The sequence below is a fragment of the Heliangelus exortis genome, chromosome 1, assembly GCF_036169615.1.
Source record: "Heliangelus exortis chromosome 1, bHelExo1.hap1, whole genome shotgun sequence".
Classification (NCBI taxonomy): domain Eukaryota; kingdom Metazoa; phylum Chordata; class Aves; order Apodiformes; family Trochilidae; genus Heliangelus; species Heliangelus exortis.
In genome coordinates this window covers 31,340,723-31,357,563 of record NC_092422.1, presented here as the reverse complement: position 1 = coordinate 31,357,563, position 16,841 = coordinate 31,340,723, and positions in this window count along the sequence as shown.

Genomic DNA, 16,841 nt, shown 5'->3' with positions numbered 1-16,841 from the left:
TTGGAGGTTCATAAGGAAAGCTAAAGTCCCTGATCACAGTTCTGGGCCAATGTGTAGCATCCCCAGAAAGTTCTTTAGCAGGGGAATTACACACTGGACACCCACAGAAAGAAGGGAGCCTGCACTGAGCTGAATTAGCAAATGATCTATTTAGGGAAACATGTCTAGCATCTCTTTTATCGAGCATATGTACTCTGCTCATTGCTTTGCACCATTAAAACTTCTCATGCAGATATTGTAAGATGCAGACTGCCATTTTTTACCTTCTTTACTTTGCCTCATCAAACCTTCATTCTGGACCATTGTAGTCTAAAATCACCGCAGTAGTAAAAAAGAAAATGCCCCTGCCAGGGTCTGAAGGGCAAGGGGTCATTAAAAGGGCAGAGGGAATTTTCAGGGTGATTAACAGACATCGGGAATGTGATTTTATTTCAGCTATAGGAGTCTGGATAACTGAGGACAGACTACTATGTTGCACATGAAACCACACGCTTGACCACTGTTACTGATGACAGGATCTAACAAGAAAGGATGTTCTGTCCTCTGGCTGCATTGATCCCAGCAAGCAAATGCCCTCTCTAAGTTGAGGGAGGACACTCAGTGAGAGAGTAGTCACCCCATCCACTATCCCACATCCTCTGGATAGCTGTACTTTGGAGCATCTTCACTAAACACAGAGCCTCCTCCCTATCCTGCTGTGATGGACAGAGGAAACCCCATGGAGCAGCCCTCTGCCCCATGATTCTGGTCCCCAGCTCTGCAGCCTGGGAGGACCCAGCAAGGAGCCTTTCTCAAAGGCTTCCTCCCAGACTGAAGCATCCCAGCTAGAATATAAGGAGTCTGAATCAGGTGAAGATGGTGGGGAGGTGAATGTTCTGCAAGGGGAAAAATAACCCTGCTCAAGCATCACACAGTCTGCCTCATTTCTTATCTGGATACCTCCAAAGGCACACAGGCCAGGAGTTTAATCTAAAATAATTAGAATATTCAGAAGCTGGGAGCTGTATCTCCACAGGGCTCACAAGGGGAAGAACAGCCTTTCCTTGTTTTCTTTATCTGTATTACAATGAAGAGAGGAAAGAAGGCAGAGGCAGATGCTTCTCTGCAGACTCCTTGCCCAGATGTTAAACCAGTTGGCTATGAACCCCACACAGAGGCTTTGATGCAAGAGCCAGGGCTGACAACAAGAGATGAAGACATGGCCTCTACCTTTCTCCTTCCTGCCAAAACAGACAGAATGATCTGTACCACAGGCCAAACATCTCACAGCAAATGCCACCAATACCATATCCCTATTGGTTCCATGTCCCTCAGGGTTTGGAGAAGACCTTTACCAGTAGCACCAGCTCTTGCCAGTGGACCTGGAGAAACAGTCTGATGAGGACCACAAGCTGTGGGGCTACAGGGCCCATACCTTGCATCCATCCCCTTGGCCATGAACCACTGCTGTGCCTTGCCTACTCCCATCCCCAGTCACATCGCATAATTTCTCACTCCCCACTTAATGTTTAAGTGCCTTTAAACCTCAAGCTTTCCCAGTCACCCTCCTGCAAAGATTTTTCATCATCCTTCTGTTAAATTTTCTCCTTCCCTTTTGCCCAGCATATATTTCTAATTCGTATTTAAAGTATGAGTCTCATGAGAAATGCACTTGGTCCACCAGGCAGGGCAGGGCAGGGAGCTAAAATAGACACCTACATTGGAGAGAGAATAGCTCTATCTTCTGGTAATCCATCGTGTTCTGAGCCACATGCAGGGGATTGTGAGCAGACCCTTCTTAGAAGAAGTCCCTCGTGTCTCTGAACTAAACAGCTGGCACTCTGCACCCTGCTCATCCACCAGCCAGCATGCTGGCATTCCTAGCAGGTAAGTAAAACATTATTGCCAAATGTTTCTCCTTTCTCATTTCAAAAAGCCATCAGTCTGTTGACAGAGAATTTTGATTTACATAACCAGCAACTACCAAACTGATTACAAAGAGCAGCCAACACTGATAAGCAGAAATTAGGACATTTACCAGCTTCGGCATGCTTGAAATACTGTGTTGTCTCTTTAAAAACAATGAAAAACCATTCTGGATAAAATCTTTCAGAATGTTTTATTTCCTCAAGAGAACGGATCTCTTTTCTTAAAAAAAAAAAAAAAAAAAAAAAAAAAAAAGGCTCACTAATATTAAAATATACTGAACCTGATAGAACAGAACGTCTCCTTTGAAGTTGTTTCAATCTTTTTAAATATCTAAAGGACCTAACCCACACAGGGCTTGCACGTTTTCAGCTTGGAAAAAAAAAATCAAAGCTTTCTCCTTTTTTTTTCCCCATGTACACCCTCTTGCCAATTATGGGAATTAGAAAAAAAAAAAAATCTGTGTCTGAAAGGGATTTTTTTTTATATTTTTGTAGTTATGCACAGGATGTAATCATTTGAGGAGAGGGACTGCCTGCGGGGAGAAGAGAATTTTATTCCAAGAGCTATCCATGCAATTTCATCCTGGATCAAGTGTCAACCATCAGGTGATTTTTCATAGGGATCACCACACTTCTCTGCTGAGCAGCTCATCTCCGATTTGCTCCAACTATCAACTCATCTCCTTTATTAGTCTCTCTGTTTATCTGCCCAGCAATGAGTTCCAGCTCTTGCAGCCAGGAGAACAAGCCAAGAATATCCAGATCCAGAGCTGTGAAAGATATTCTTCCAGCATCATCTGGCTCCTTGGCAGAGTCTGAGGGCAGCTGCACTCCCAGCCCTGTGCCTGCCGCTGGGTTTGTCATGTGGCCACCCCGCAGTGGTGCTGCCTGAGCATCTCCTCTGTCCTCCTGGACACAATTTTCCTTTGATTCACCTTGAATCTGAGAATCCCATTATATGACTATTGTCTCAGATCTGATAAATAAGGATGCTTTTTTTTTTTTTTTTTAATGACTCCTCATAAAAGGTAGCCAAGGCATCTTATTTCTGCTGTCATACTCCATAAATCTATGTACTGCCTTTAAGGACCATTCCCATTGCTGTGCAGGGCATACTTCGACAGCACTTTTTCACAGCACACGAGCAGGATCTTTTCCAGCTGATTTGTAGCACAAGGGCTGGAATTCTTTACCGATGGAGGAAAAAAAAAAAAAAAAAAAAAGCCTGGAAAAAAAGGCATAGAACAGAGGACAGGAGGGCTTACAGGACTTGTTACTCCAGGGCTGCTCCAGCCTAAAATTTCCAAAATACATTTGCTTACTTTTTTTCAGGAAAAACACACCCACACACAAAAAAAGTCCTGTTATAAAGGATGCAATCCTCCATGTCCTTTTTCTTTTCCCTCTTCCTTCCTTCTTTCTCCTCTTCTTCCTTTCACAAGAAAGACCACTAAAAGCTCTGTGTATATTAGCTACAAGCATCATCTATAGAAATCCTGTCTTAAACTATTACTCATACCACACTGTTGCACAGTCAAATTTCATAGGAAACAAAGCACTAAATGCAAGATAAATTAAATCAATATTACAACTTGGGCATAAATTATCTGAACTAAACAAAATCTGACCTTGCTTCTACTAGTTTGGTCAGTGACTTCATTTTAGATGCTGCAGGTCATCCTTAAACATAAGTTTGTCCTTTCGGTTGATTTTTACATTTAAATTGGTTTAATAATTTGTGACATAACAAGCACTAAAATATAGGCATTTTCTACCTAAGGAACTAACAGTCTGTCAGCTTCAGCTGTAGATGTGACACAGATGAACACTTGAATCAAAAGAAGATAATATTTCCATGTACTGTGACTGATGCAATTGTATACAGGCATTTATTTGTCTGCTCAAAGTTTCAACCCCAACAGTTTTTTTCTTTCTTACTGCATTTGTCTAGATCCAATTTTAAGTTCTTCAGGGCAGCAATCTGTCTGCTCAAATGTTCATAAAGCACCACATCCACCTGTGGCAGTCTGTAATAACTAATTTCCTATCTGCTTATGATTAAAGAGGGATTTTGGGGTGGAACACTGTAAATTGAAGTGGACAGCCCAGGAGGACAGCTTACATTACCAACATCATTAGGTTGGACATTCTGCTTCAACACAGGATGGCAGCCAATGTGCCATGCATGCTTTCAGCTTGCCTGTTTGCAGCTCTAAATGCTTTTGAGAGCCATCCACCAACCATTCCTGGTGTCCTGACAACATCCTCCTCAACAACATATCATGTAGCATAAGAGAACTCTCCATTAAATGCATTGCACTGCAGCACGTTTGCCTGTGGGAGTATCTGTGGCTTTTTTCAGGATTGCTTTCTGAGAGCAAGATAGAAACACCATGGAGCAACTGGGAAGACAAGAGTCCACTTCCCAACCAGAGGTGTTAAGAAAAGTGGGATAAGTGACAGAAAGGATAGCAGAGAGAGAAGGTGACAACTTGTTACTTTAATAGGATCTCCCAGTGACTCACTCAAGACATGGACACATCCACACTGGTCTGATCCCCACTTAGTGGGAACTGATTTATGCAGGTGATACAACAAACATAAGAGCTGCATGCTGCATGCATGGATGAAGCTCCCAGAATGCTTAGGATTATCATAATTTTGAAAGCAAAAAGGCATACAATAGCCTTCTGGGAGCAGCCCCCAAACCAGAACCTTGCCTGCATCCCAGGACATTGCAATGCCTATTGGTGGCCAACACAAAACTCCCTCCTCTTCCAGAAACTCAGCCCTGCATATGGCCTTGCAGTGCCCTAAAAGCAAAGGCCCTTTCCCTCAGCCCTTCCCATTCCAGATCTCTCAGCTTTCCACAGAGTTCAGGTACCCAACTCCTGTTGTCCCAGGCCTCTTAAAATATCTCAGAGATGAAATTCCCCAAGTACTCTAAAACAACAACTCCCAACATCCTCCACTCCAGGATTCCCACTACATCACCCCCATCACCTTCTCACCAAGACCTCAGCCTCCCTGCCTACCTCAGACCCCCTAAGATTCCTAATCTGACATTTTACATGGGTGTGGAGTGAAAGGACAAGGGAAAATGGTTTAAAACTTGAAGAGGAGAGATTCAGGTTAGACATTAGGAAGAAATTCTTTCCTGTGAGGGTGGTGAGACACTGGCACAGGTTGCCCAAGGAAGTTGTGGCTGTCCCCTCCCTGGAAGTGTTAAAGGCCAGGTTGGATGGAGCTTTGAGCAACCTGGTCTGCTGGGAGGTGTCCCTGCCCATGCAGGGCATTGGAACCAGGTAATATTTAAGGTCCCTTCCAACCCAAACCATTCCATGATTCTATGAGCCTTACATCCCAGGCTTTCGTGTCAAAACCCTCTTTTCTCCCATTAGGGTTTATCCACATTTTCCCCTGATCCTTTCCATTTCAAATCCTCACACTAACTCTCTTCACCACCCAGTCCCCCCGCCTTGTTCCCCTCTCCTGCTTTTGTTCACTCACCCCAAGCTTCCCTACCCTACCATCTCTCCAAGATATTCCCCCTTATCCAGACTGTCCTACCTGCCTTCATCCCTGCCACTCATATCTGCCATGCTGCTTATGGCCTTGACAACAAACAGGGACAGACCTTCAGCTTCCCCCACAGCCCCTTTTCCCTATCTGCATCCTCTCCAGACGGGTTGTTCTGGATGAAATTCCTATCAATAATTACTTCAGGGAGACTTCAGGTACCTGGAAGGGCTTTAGAAAAATTAAATCAGTAGCTTTGATTTTATTTTTTTTTTATTATTATTTCACTGCAGCATTTCTAAGGTACCTAACCATAGACTGCCCTCTGTGGAGTATTATTTCAGCTGTAAGACATGAAGATGTATCACCCAAGAACACACAGAGAGGCCATGCTATGGCAGTGTAACATGGATCTTCAGCCCATGAGGCACACCTAAACAAACTGTGCCTGAGCATCATTTTTGGCTGCCCAAAATGAATTCCTAATAGCCTCAAGGCTCACCCAGGCCTTCAGGCTTTGACCACTCTAGAAGCCCATTTTCCTCCTCAAAAATGGGACTGCAGTCCCTCTATACTGCCTCAGTGCTATTTATTCTAAAATACCACATTCCTGAGGCAGCAAAATGAGGGAATCTCATGCGATCCTTGCTCAGCAGAGGAAGGGAGAAGGTTTACGGCTGTGGGGAAAAGGAAATCAAGAAGACGAAGCCAAGAAGGTCACTGCCTACCTGGAGGACAGTGAACAAAAAAAGTCACCACCTGGGCAGCCAAAGTTTGTTGCTTAATGAGCAATCACTGATCTAAAGCCCCATCGTGGCACACACAGCTTGTGTGATTACAGGGCATAGAGGAGAGGGCTTTCCCTCCACAGGCTGGTATATTTCAGTGACTATGGCACCCAAGAGAACAGCACTGGAAGGAAGACTGCAAAGTCAGGCACTTTACCTAGGAAATATGTGGCCTAAGGTGGTCTTGGCTGCCCCAGCCATGCAGGGATACAATCCTTGGTTGCACAGTGAATTGCAATTTCTCCCCCAGACTCCTGCCCCACTCCATAGACCCGGGAGCCCTCCTTCCCTCCAGTGGTGTGTTCTGGGTCCTCACTCCAAGCCATGGTTTCCTCACACTACTGAAGTGCTTCTGGGGATGGGAGCAATAATTTCCTCATTGATTTTTATTTGGTCTTCCCCACTCTTAAGTTAGAGTGATCCACAGGTGTTAATTATCTGATTTCCATAATGAACCTGTGGGAGGTGGGAATATCATTAACACCCCGCCACAGCTGGTGAGCAGAGGCACAAGGAGGTACAGGTTAGTAGATTAATATCCTCTAATTTTGCACACCTAAGCTGAAACACTAGAGGTTTGCTTTCTCCTCACTTTGAAGGGCCTTCCACTGCAAACTCCATCATGTTCTTTGTGTATCTCCCTAGACTTTAAGGATCAGATACTGGAAAAGCATAACTTCATCACCTCCCCAAGGCTGCAAGCCACTGCACAGGCCATGCCCTGTCTGAGAAAGCACAGAGACAAAACCAGCACTGGATTCTCACAGCTGGCTTTTCTTGAGACCAAGGGAGTAAGGTGTATTTTGTTAATAGGTTTTGATGGCTGCTTCCTAATAACTGAGGAATAGCTGGCTTTGTCTCATAAATATTTGGAGTAGCAATCCAAGTTTTTGGCATACTGGGATACAAGGCACTATGAAGAGAGGCTGGGAGAGTTGGGGGCTGTTCAGCCTGGAGAAGAGAAGGCTCCAGGGAGACCTTACAGTGGTCTTACAGTAACTGAAGGGGCCCTATAGGAAAGCTGTGGAGGGGGAACTTTTTACAAGGGTATGGAGTGATAGGGTTTTAAGCCAGAAGAGAATAGATTTAGATTAGACATTAGGAAGAAATTCTTCGCTGTGAGGATGATGAGGCACTGGCACAGATTGCCCAGGGAAATTGTGGATGCACCATCCCTGGAAGTGTTCAAGGCCAGGTTGGATGGGGCTTTGAGCAACCTAGTCTGGTGGGAGGTGTCCCTGCCCATGCCAGGTGATCTTTAAGACACCTTCCAACCCAAACCCATTTTGTGATTCTATAATTAGAACAGGCTCTTCTATGTTCTTTCCTCTCCAAACTTGCCCCCCTGTTTCATTCAAATTCAGCATTTTCTTCACCTGCCTGAGATGCAGACCTCTTTCAGACCTTGGGATAGCCTGAAAATGAAAGCCAGTCCCAACTAAGGTCACGATGTGCTCACTGTGGGTAGAACTTGCAGGGGCAGGGATTCACCTGTTTAATCTCTGCTTAACACCTGCAGGCTGCAGTGTTTCAGAGGTATGGTCCAGTTTGGTTGGATGCTCATAAAAATGGCACAAGTCACTTGCTTTAGCAGGGCAGCTCCTTGCAAAATTTGAAGTCCTCAAATGAAACCATGAAAACCATGGTTTAAAATAAACAGATAAATAAGCAAACAAACCAGCAAATAAAGATGGGAGAGTCTGGATATTTATCCCACAGGCAAAACAACCATAAAAAAAAATGCCTGGCATAAATTTATCCTAGCCTCTGTTTTGAATATAGCTGAACTGCTTCAGCTGAAACTTTCTCTTAGGAAGAACCAACAGCCTGAAGCAGACACCCAGCATGGAAAATTTCAGTTAAAAACAGTTCATACTTGCTGAAGCATAAGCTCCTGGAGACAGTCTTCTATACTGTAAGTATTGTTATTACAGGACTCCCTGTAGGACACAGAGAGCCCTGAGTGCCTTTCCCCAGCACTGATGCTCCTCTTGTCCAGCTCTCTGTTGTCTCTTCCCAGCCCTCTTCTGCCAGGACCAGACTCATTTTTCCACCTGCATGACCAGCCCAAGGCTGATTTCTCACCCTGGCTGCTTTTCCTAAGGTAAGATGGCACAGCAAACCTGGGGAGACACTAATCCAGCACCTTCAACCCAAGCTGCAGCTCACCTACACGTACTTGCACTTCATTCCTTACATTTTTTTTTTTTTCTATCCATATTCCAGTGGTTCTGCCACATGTTTTTTAACTGGTTAAGGACTTCATCCCTCAGCTGAGCAGGCAGTCTCCAGCCATTAGTGAGCAACTGTGTTGATAGGGTGTATCTTCTTCCTTGCCATGCCGGGGTCATCTTGCACAAGCCTCTCTTATTCTTTTGATGGACTCTAGACAGCTTGCTCATTAGGCTTGTATCTAATTGCTTATCAGTCACACTCTCAGGCTCCTCATTACTTCACTTACAGAGCTACAGTAATTAGATTTCACATTTCTTCAGACTCTTGTGGCATTGTTTTAGCCTAGTGAGGAGGCACTCATATATAATATACATATATTATAAATTATCTTCAATAATTATCATATTCATTATAATATATAACACACACATATACATACATAATGCTGCTAAGGCAAATTCAAACCTCTCCAGTTCTAAGTGTTCAGGGTGCTCCAGGAGCATCCACAAATGCTTGGTTTTCAGTTCTACCTTCTGCAAGGCTTCACCCCTCTGTGACCCATTGCTTCCAACCATGCCCAATTGCATCATTCTTTACCTCTCCCCCAGCAGAGCATACCTCTCCTGCAAAACAAAGCTTTCAGATCTGCTCACTGCAGAGATGCAAATTATTTTAGGCAGAAACATGAATTTGATGTTAAGTACAGAAGCAAACAGAAAAGTTGCTTGAGCCGTCAGCCCTTATTTTGGGGGAAAACATAAATTTTTATGCACCTTTTTTGGTCTAATTTGATGTATTTCTTTAGCACCTATTCTCAAGCCTCAAGCTTTTTTTGCAAGATCATTCCACACATTTATTTCAGCACTTCAAAAGCAACAACAATCTATTTAACTTTTCAGAACAGAATTCTGCAGACTTTGAGACCGGATGATTTTTGGTTTTTTCCTGTATTCCCAAATGCAAAAAGCACAGACACCAAGTGGCATGCAAATTTGTGCACCTTTTTTTTAAAGTGAATTGAACAAGGGAATGGGCCAGGCAGTTAAAAAGGCAAATGGGTGATTCCCCCAGAACTGGAAAGGGCCATAAGCTACAGCTGCAGAAATAAACAAAGCAGAACCAGAGGATGGAGCATGTTATCCAGTGTTATAGATGTAGAAACTGCAGCGGTTTCCAGGTCACCTCCTCATCCTGCTGTGGTCCACGTTTACAGGTAGAGGAGGAAAGGGTGGGATGTGGGGACTGACTGGTTGTTTCCTAAAGACAGGCAAAGACAGACATTGCTCTGGGATGTGGTACAGATGCATTCCTCAGCCATGGGAAACAGCTCTGCTCCTTTCCACTCTACCACCAGCTCTGGTCCCAGTCACATCAGCCAGAGCCAGCGTTGTGCCTCCTCAGCTAGACCCCTTCAGCGAAGCCTCTGTGAAGAAGGAGCATGTACAGGAACCTTTGGAAGCTCTGAAGGTCAAAGTCCTGCAGAGGTTGAAGAATGGCAGCTTCAGACAAAAAAAAAAAAAAAAAATCTGAATGGAAAAATCTTCCCATGGACTCATAGAACAGTCTGATCTAATCCTGAGCAACACCAAAAATTCATGAAATGCAGCAAAATGTGGCAGTAGAAAACCTTGAAGCAAAAGTCCTAGGTGAAACACTTGAGAGCCTAATGGTTTAAGAGCCAGATTTCTATTTGTCCCCAAGCTTCTGAAAAGTTTACTTCTCATGAACTCAGTATAAATATCTAAAGCCTTTCCAAATTTCTTGTAACAGGATGTGTTTGCTCCCATCCTCCTCCTTACTGTTGTGTGCCATTTCTCTGCCTTGCTCTGCCCAGAGCTGGCTGCATCTCACTCTGACAGCCACCAGAATTAAAATCAGTCCTTGTAAGAAACCCAGCACGTTAAAGGTGGAGGCAGAGGTGGAGCTTTAACTCTGAGCCCCACCTGCAGATAGAAAAGGGAGATGATCCCAAAAGCAAGATGAAGACAGGCATCCTCACTGAACCCACCACCACTCCTTCCCCCTCCCCCTGCTGCCTTCAATCCTGGGGCCTCCTTACCACACCAAAACAAGACCTCAGGATGGGCAGGCTCCCTGGTTCCTGGAGGGAACTGGTTGAGGGAGGATGCTTAGAGATGCTGCAGGAGTGAGCAATGTTCCTGCCCTGGTAGGTGGCCAAGTGTGGCTGCTGCCTGAGTCTGGGCCCTTCCCCTGCTCTCACAGCCCCTTCAGGGGGAGTGACATGAGGCACACTCTTGCTTGCAGCCTGGGAGTTTGGGAGAAAAAGAGACTTAGTCCTTCACAGATGGAAAACTCTGACTTTGCAAGCTAAGGTGTGATTAAAATGGAGAACGAAGAGGGAGGAGAGGGGGAAGAAAGAGAGGTGAGATAGAGGAAGGGACTCATAGATTTGGTGAGGCCGCACCTGGAGTATTGTGTCCAGTTCTGGGCCCCTCAGTTCAAGAAGGACAGGGAAGTGCTTGAAAGAGTCCAGCGCAGAGCTACTAAGATGATTAAGGGAGTGGAACATCTCCCTTATGAGGAAAGGCTGAGGGAGCTGGGTCTCTTTAGTTTGGAGAAAAGGAGACTGAGGGGTGACCTCATCAATGTTTTCAAATATGTAAGGGGTGAGTGTCAGGGAGATGGAGTTAGGCTTTTCTCTATGGTGACCAGTGATAGGACAAGGGGTAATGGGTGTAAATTGGAGCATAGGAGGTTCAAGTTGAATATCCGGAAAAATTTTTTTACTGTAAGGGTGACAGAGCCCTGGAACAGGCTGCCCAGGGGGGTTGTGGAGTCTCCTTCACTGGAGACATTCAAAACCCGCCTGGACACGTTCCTAGGTGATGTACTCTAGGGGGCCCTGCTCTGGCAGGGGGGGTTGGACTAGATGATCTTTCGAGGTCCCTTCCAACCCCTAGGATTCTATGATTCTATGATTCTATGATCAAGACTGAGTCTCTGCCTCTCCACTACATTTTTCCCCCATGGCACCCTTCACAGTACTCTTCCAGGAAAAAAACAGGAGCAGACCAGGACACCAACCTGCAAAAGCCCACCCAGCCTGTGAATCAGAAGCTGTGGTGCTGTGCCTAAGGTCATTAAAGCTTTTGTGACACAGAGTTAATAACCTTGAGCATGGCATCACTCTAATGCAACTTCTCCCTTTCCAGGATATCAACAAGGATCACTTCCCAGTGTCCCCTCCTGTCCCCTGGATGTATCACCAGGGGAGGGGGCCATGAAATCACATGTGTGGGGTAAGACTGAAATACAGAAACAGCAGAAGAATGGGGAGGATGTTTTTATTGGCATAGTAACAATATGTTGGGAGGTATGTAACTACCCTTGTGCTTATGTCAGGATAGTATCTTACTGGGAAGGACTTAATAAACTTTAGAGAGGACACAGAGCCCAAGGAGTGACGTGGGCAGGCTTGCTTGCTTGGGTGGGTGGGTGGGTGGTACTGGGTGCCCAGGGGCAGCAGAAAGCCATTCAGAAAAGGACCTTGCACACCAGATAGGAAGGGAGCTGCCTCTCAGAGAAATCAGTGAAGCCCATCACAACCACCACACCTAAGTATTCACAGAGGACTGTACATCTTCCTGGTAGCTGAGAGGTGGATTTCTTCTGCCCATTCATCATTTGTAAGAGTCTAAAATCCCAAACAGTCCTTCAAGGAGGAGAGTGTGAATGAGGCCCAGGAGGAAACAAGGAACTGCTGGAGGAAAGCCAAATATACCAACCCAGACACCTTCAAAGTGGTGTGAAAGACATCCCAGTCAGGTGTACAGAAGCAGCCATGGAGGAGAAGCACAAATTCACAACACTCATGGAGAGAAGCTGTGTGTCTGACCAGACACTCAAGCAATGGAGAAGGTGGGCATTTCTTCTAAAGGTCTGCATCAGACCCTGTTAACTACACCCACTAAAACTAAAGGCATTGAGGCAATACAGGCAGAAAGGACCTGCATAATCAAGGTTTTTGTTTTAAGGGCACCTCTCATCTCCTAACAGTCCTCATGGTAGGCAAACAGCATCTGGGCTACCATCTATCCAATGTACTTGCAGTGTGCAGTGCATTTGTCTTCACAACACTGCTGTGAGGTACAGAACTGTTCTGCTGACATGAGGCAATGAGTCTGAGAGAGCCTCCAGCCCTCATCCAGGCTCAAGTATGTCCAACTCCCAAAGCATTTGAGTACCTCAATACCCCAGAACTTACTGGGGCTGAGCCTAATTAGCTTGCTCCAAATGAGAGAGCTAAGAACCTTACCTGAGCATCTGCCTCGTGGTTTGACAGCTGAAAAGTCTCATCTCTTCTGGAGCAGAAAAGGTAGAGTGTAACCAGAGCTGGAAAAGCAAAGGCAGAAGAGGGAAGGGGCACCAAGGGGTAAGGTTATGTGGGACCACAAGCTGAATTGTGGATATAGAAGGGGAAAACTGACATTGAGCAACCTAGCAGGCATGACAGACTTGGGAACACCCCAAAAAGCTTGCAGTAAACCCCTGTTGAGGGCCACATGGAGGGACCTTTAGGAATGTGCTGCTCCAGGGATACCTCTGGGCAGCACACACACGAGGACCACGTGGGAAATGCAAAGAACTGGTCTTTTGTTTCATGCCCCTTTGTTTTAACCTCCTGAATCAAAGACCCCAGCTGCTACTCCAGGAGAGGCTAGAAATTAATCCAATTAAAAAATAAATTCCCTGTGGAATCAAAACTGCTTGCCAGGTGGGGGGTACAGGCATGCAACTTCTTTCTTCTGTAAAACAAACTCTTTTTTTTTTTTTTTTTTTTTTTTTTTATTTTCCTAATCCACATTTCATGAGGGGGAGGTAGGGGAAGGGAAGCATTTGAAGCAAATATAACAAATAATCAGGATGATTTATAACCCCAGTTAGCAACCCGCAGCTCACGGGAAGGATCACAGCCTCTGTCTTCTAAAGCCTGCATGGCCAGAGACAGAAGCACAATGCTGTGTGCTACCCCCCAACACAAACAGTCACAGAGCAACAAAACCCTTTGCCGCTTCGTTCCACTCTTTTGTTTTCCAGGGTTTTTGGTCATCCCAGGCTTGTGGAGCTTGACAGGTTAACCCACACTTCCTTGGTTGTGGCAGAAATGATTAAACAGGGGGGGATTGTTTAGGCCATGAAGCAGAAGGAATGCCTTTGTTTTTGTAGATCACTCCAAGGCAGCCGAGCCCTCCGGGATGCCTAAGAGGAAAGAGGCAAGGGCTGAGCGTGGAGATGGCTTTCCAGGGAGGGAGGTCATGCCATCCTTCTGCAGGCTTGGAGATGAGGGGTGGGGGGGGACCCATTGCATCCCAGCTTCACAGCTGGAGAGAAGCTGGCCATGCCCTCTGAGTAGATGGGTGGGCAGGACCAGCTGGAGCCCATGGCCACATCAAAGACTTGGTAAATTCACACCACTCTAAGGCTTGTGCTAGAAGGGGATACCACCCCATCACCCTGAGGGCATGCCAGTCATCTGCTGAGAGGAACTGGGGCCGAGGAAAGAGAGGGGCTTTCAGTAGCCAGAGCTTGGTGTCCCTAAGATCTCCTGGGAAAAGGGAAACATATAACACAGCCAACACTTCTTAAAACTAAGCTTGCTTGCATCACCCCATTGGTTAAGCTGCACATCGTCCCACAGGGTATATGTGGTTCTGAGGTACTGGAGTCTCACCTCCTCTTGCAGTCCCAAAATCTAACACTTCCCAGCTTACCTCCATCCATAGACATTATTGGAGAGAATCCCAGGTACCTGCTGTGAAGAGGAAAGTGTTACCCCATTGCACAGGGAACACCAGCACCATGGGACATACACAAGCTCGTGCTGCAGGTGATGGTGAAAAGGACCAGGGCCATAAGTGCCTGTGCTCAGCTGGAGGAGCGATGGGAAGAAGAGGAGGAGATCCTGGGGTTTTGCCACCCTCTGAAAGGCAGTAACTATCTGGGGAGAGTGGAAGAGCACTCACAAACTTAATGTCTAAGAGCTGGACCAGAATCAGAGAAAAAAGTAAATCTGAAGGTACAAAAAGAGAACTTGGACTGATTTTCTGGCATCACTGATGTGGTTGTTGATGGCATCAGGCTGTTGGTCCCGGTTTGTTTTCACTTCTTGGGGGTCACACATCACCCAGGGATTCAGGTTCACAGGGGTGGCTGGGGGGCTCTTGCTTTTTTCTTTGCCTGGCATCCATCTCCCTCAGAACAGCTGAGATTTCTGTGTCTTAAGAGGTACAGGACAGCTTGACAACAGAGATCCATCCTGCGGACAGTGTGAAAAACCTTCTTAAGAAGTTCCACAACAACACTAAGTACAAGAGAGCTGGTAAATTATTGAAACAACCTTGCAACAGCTCCGGAGAAACCACCAGCGCCTCAGATTCAAAGGAAAGGCTGTGGTGTGAGAATCCCCATTAGTAACAATACGCACAGTTTGCAAGAACATATGTCCCTGCATGGAGCGATCAACCAATCTGGGCTGTTTAACCACAATATTTCAAAGAAGTGCCTTTAATGCAGCTGATCCGTATGTTTATTTTTGAGCTGTAAAACGGGATTCTTCCCTAGCCTTTCAGAATGTTCCTGTAATGGACTCTATCCAAACTGTCGGGGAGAAGGCTTTGCTCCAGCGGAGCGCCTGATAGTATTTTATTTTTTTCAAACTCAAAGTCATGACTGTGGAAAAAAGAATAACTCAGGCAGACAGAAAGTGCATTTTCTAAATTCTAAAAAAAAAAAAAAAAAAAAAAGAAAGGAAAAAAAAAAAAGGCAAGAAGAGCAAGACTCCGCTGGGACCCTCTTAAGAAGGGGTTTGGATCAAAAGCATTTTTGAGACTGGGACCGGGTGGATGGGAAAAAGATTTCCAAGCCCCTTCTCATGTGGATGCTTGAGCACGCATTGAAAATACAGCCCTTTGCACCCTTTTCTCTTGCAAAAATGTGTGGGAAGTGAACACAGGTCCTGGTTTATCGATTGATTGATTTTTTTTTTTTATAAAGAATAAGAGCTCCTCCTGGAATAGCCGTGCCTTTGCGGGGAGGAGGGAGATGGTGGGTGGGGGAAAGGTCTGGTCTCCTTCACTGCTCGATCTAATCCTAATTAAAAATAAATTACATGCTGTATGGAACTTGAAATGGCAAAGATAATCCTGTTACACACGAGGAGCCTCTCCGCTGCCCGCTACCCGCTTCCTACCGGCGGCCCCGTTCCCAGGCGCGCAGCCCGACCCCAGACCCCAAACCCGGGACCTCTCCGGACTCAGGCCCGGCCCAAGGCGCCCCGGCCCATCTTCCCGACCCCCTCTCTCCCCTTCCCCCCCCCCCTCCGGTCCCCATACCCCGCCCCTCCAGACAGCCGTCTGCGGAGCTCCCGCGGGCAGGGGACAAGAGCTCGGCGGAGGCTTTTCGTATGGAAACCAGGCGCTGGGGCAGCTTTTGTTGGCGCAGAGTGTGCCCCCCTCCCCGCGGCCCCGCAGGCAGCGCTCAGCCGCGATTTAAATCCCATTTCCATAAGCCGGGCTGCGGCCATCCCGCCGCCCCCCGCTCGCGTGCCGACCCGCGCAGCGCCCCGCGCAACGACCCGCGCAGCGCCCTGCGCAGCTCCGGAGCCGCGGACGGAGCCCCCCGGGATGGTACATCCCTTCGTGTGCGCAGCAATGAGCTTTTGATCCGAGGCTTCCAAAGGAAAGGAGCGGGGCGGGGGGGAACGAACGGACGGACTCCATGTGGCTTGTGTCCTCTCTCTTTAAAAGGGATCCCTTAGGTTCCCTGACACATGGAAAAGGGGAAGGAGAGAATGCGGGGAGGAAGGAATCAAGGAAGAGGGAAAGGAGGCAATGGAAGAGGGAAAGGAGGAAGGAAAGCAAAGTTGAATGCAAAGAGGGAAAGAAAGCAGGAAAAAGCAAGAGGAAAGAAGGAAAGATGAAAGGAAAGGGAGAGGAAGGAGGAAAGAAAATGAGAGGAGAGGAGAGGAGAGGAGAGGAGAGGAGAGGAGAGGAGAGGAGAGGAGAGGAGAGGAGAGGAGAGGAGAGGAGAGGAGAGGAGAGGAGAGGAGAGGAGAGGAGAGGAGAGGAGAGGAGAGGAGAGGAGAGGAGAGGAGAGGAGAGGAGAGGAGAGGAGAGGAGAGGAGAGGAGAGGAGAGGAGAGGAGAGGAGAGGAGAGGAGAGGAGAGGAGAGGAGAGGAGAGGAGAGGAGAGGAGGAAGGGCATGCAGGTTCTTGGGGAGCTGGATACCCCTCAGCACCCCTAGGTTCCCTCCCAGTTGGATGCCCACCCTGCAGGCCGGGGCCAGTGTTCCCCTCCTCATGTCCTCCCAGGCACGGCGGGGCCAGGGGGCTGCACTGGGCTCGGTGCGGGGCCTTGGTGCCTTGCGGGGCAGATGGTTTCATTCCCCCCGGTTCGTGCCAGGTTTCAGCCTCATGCTGTTATTTTGTTCTTCT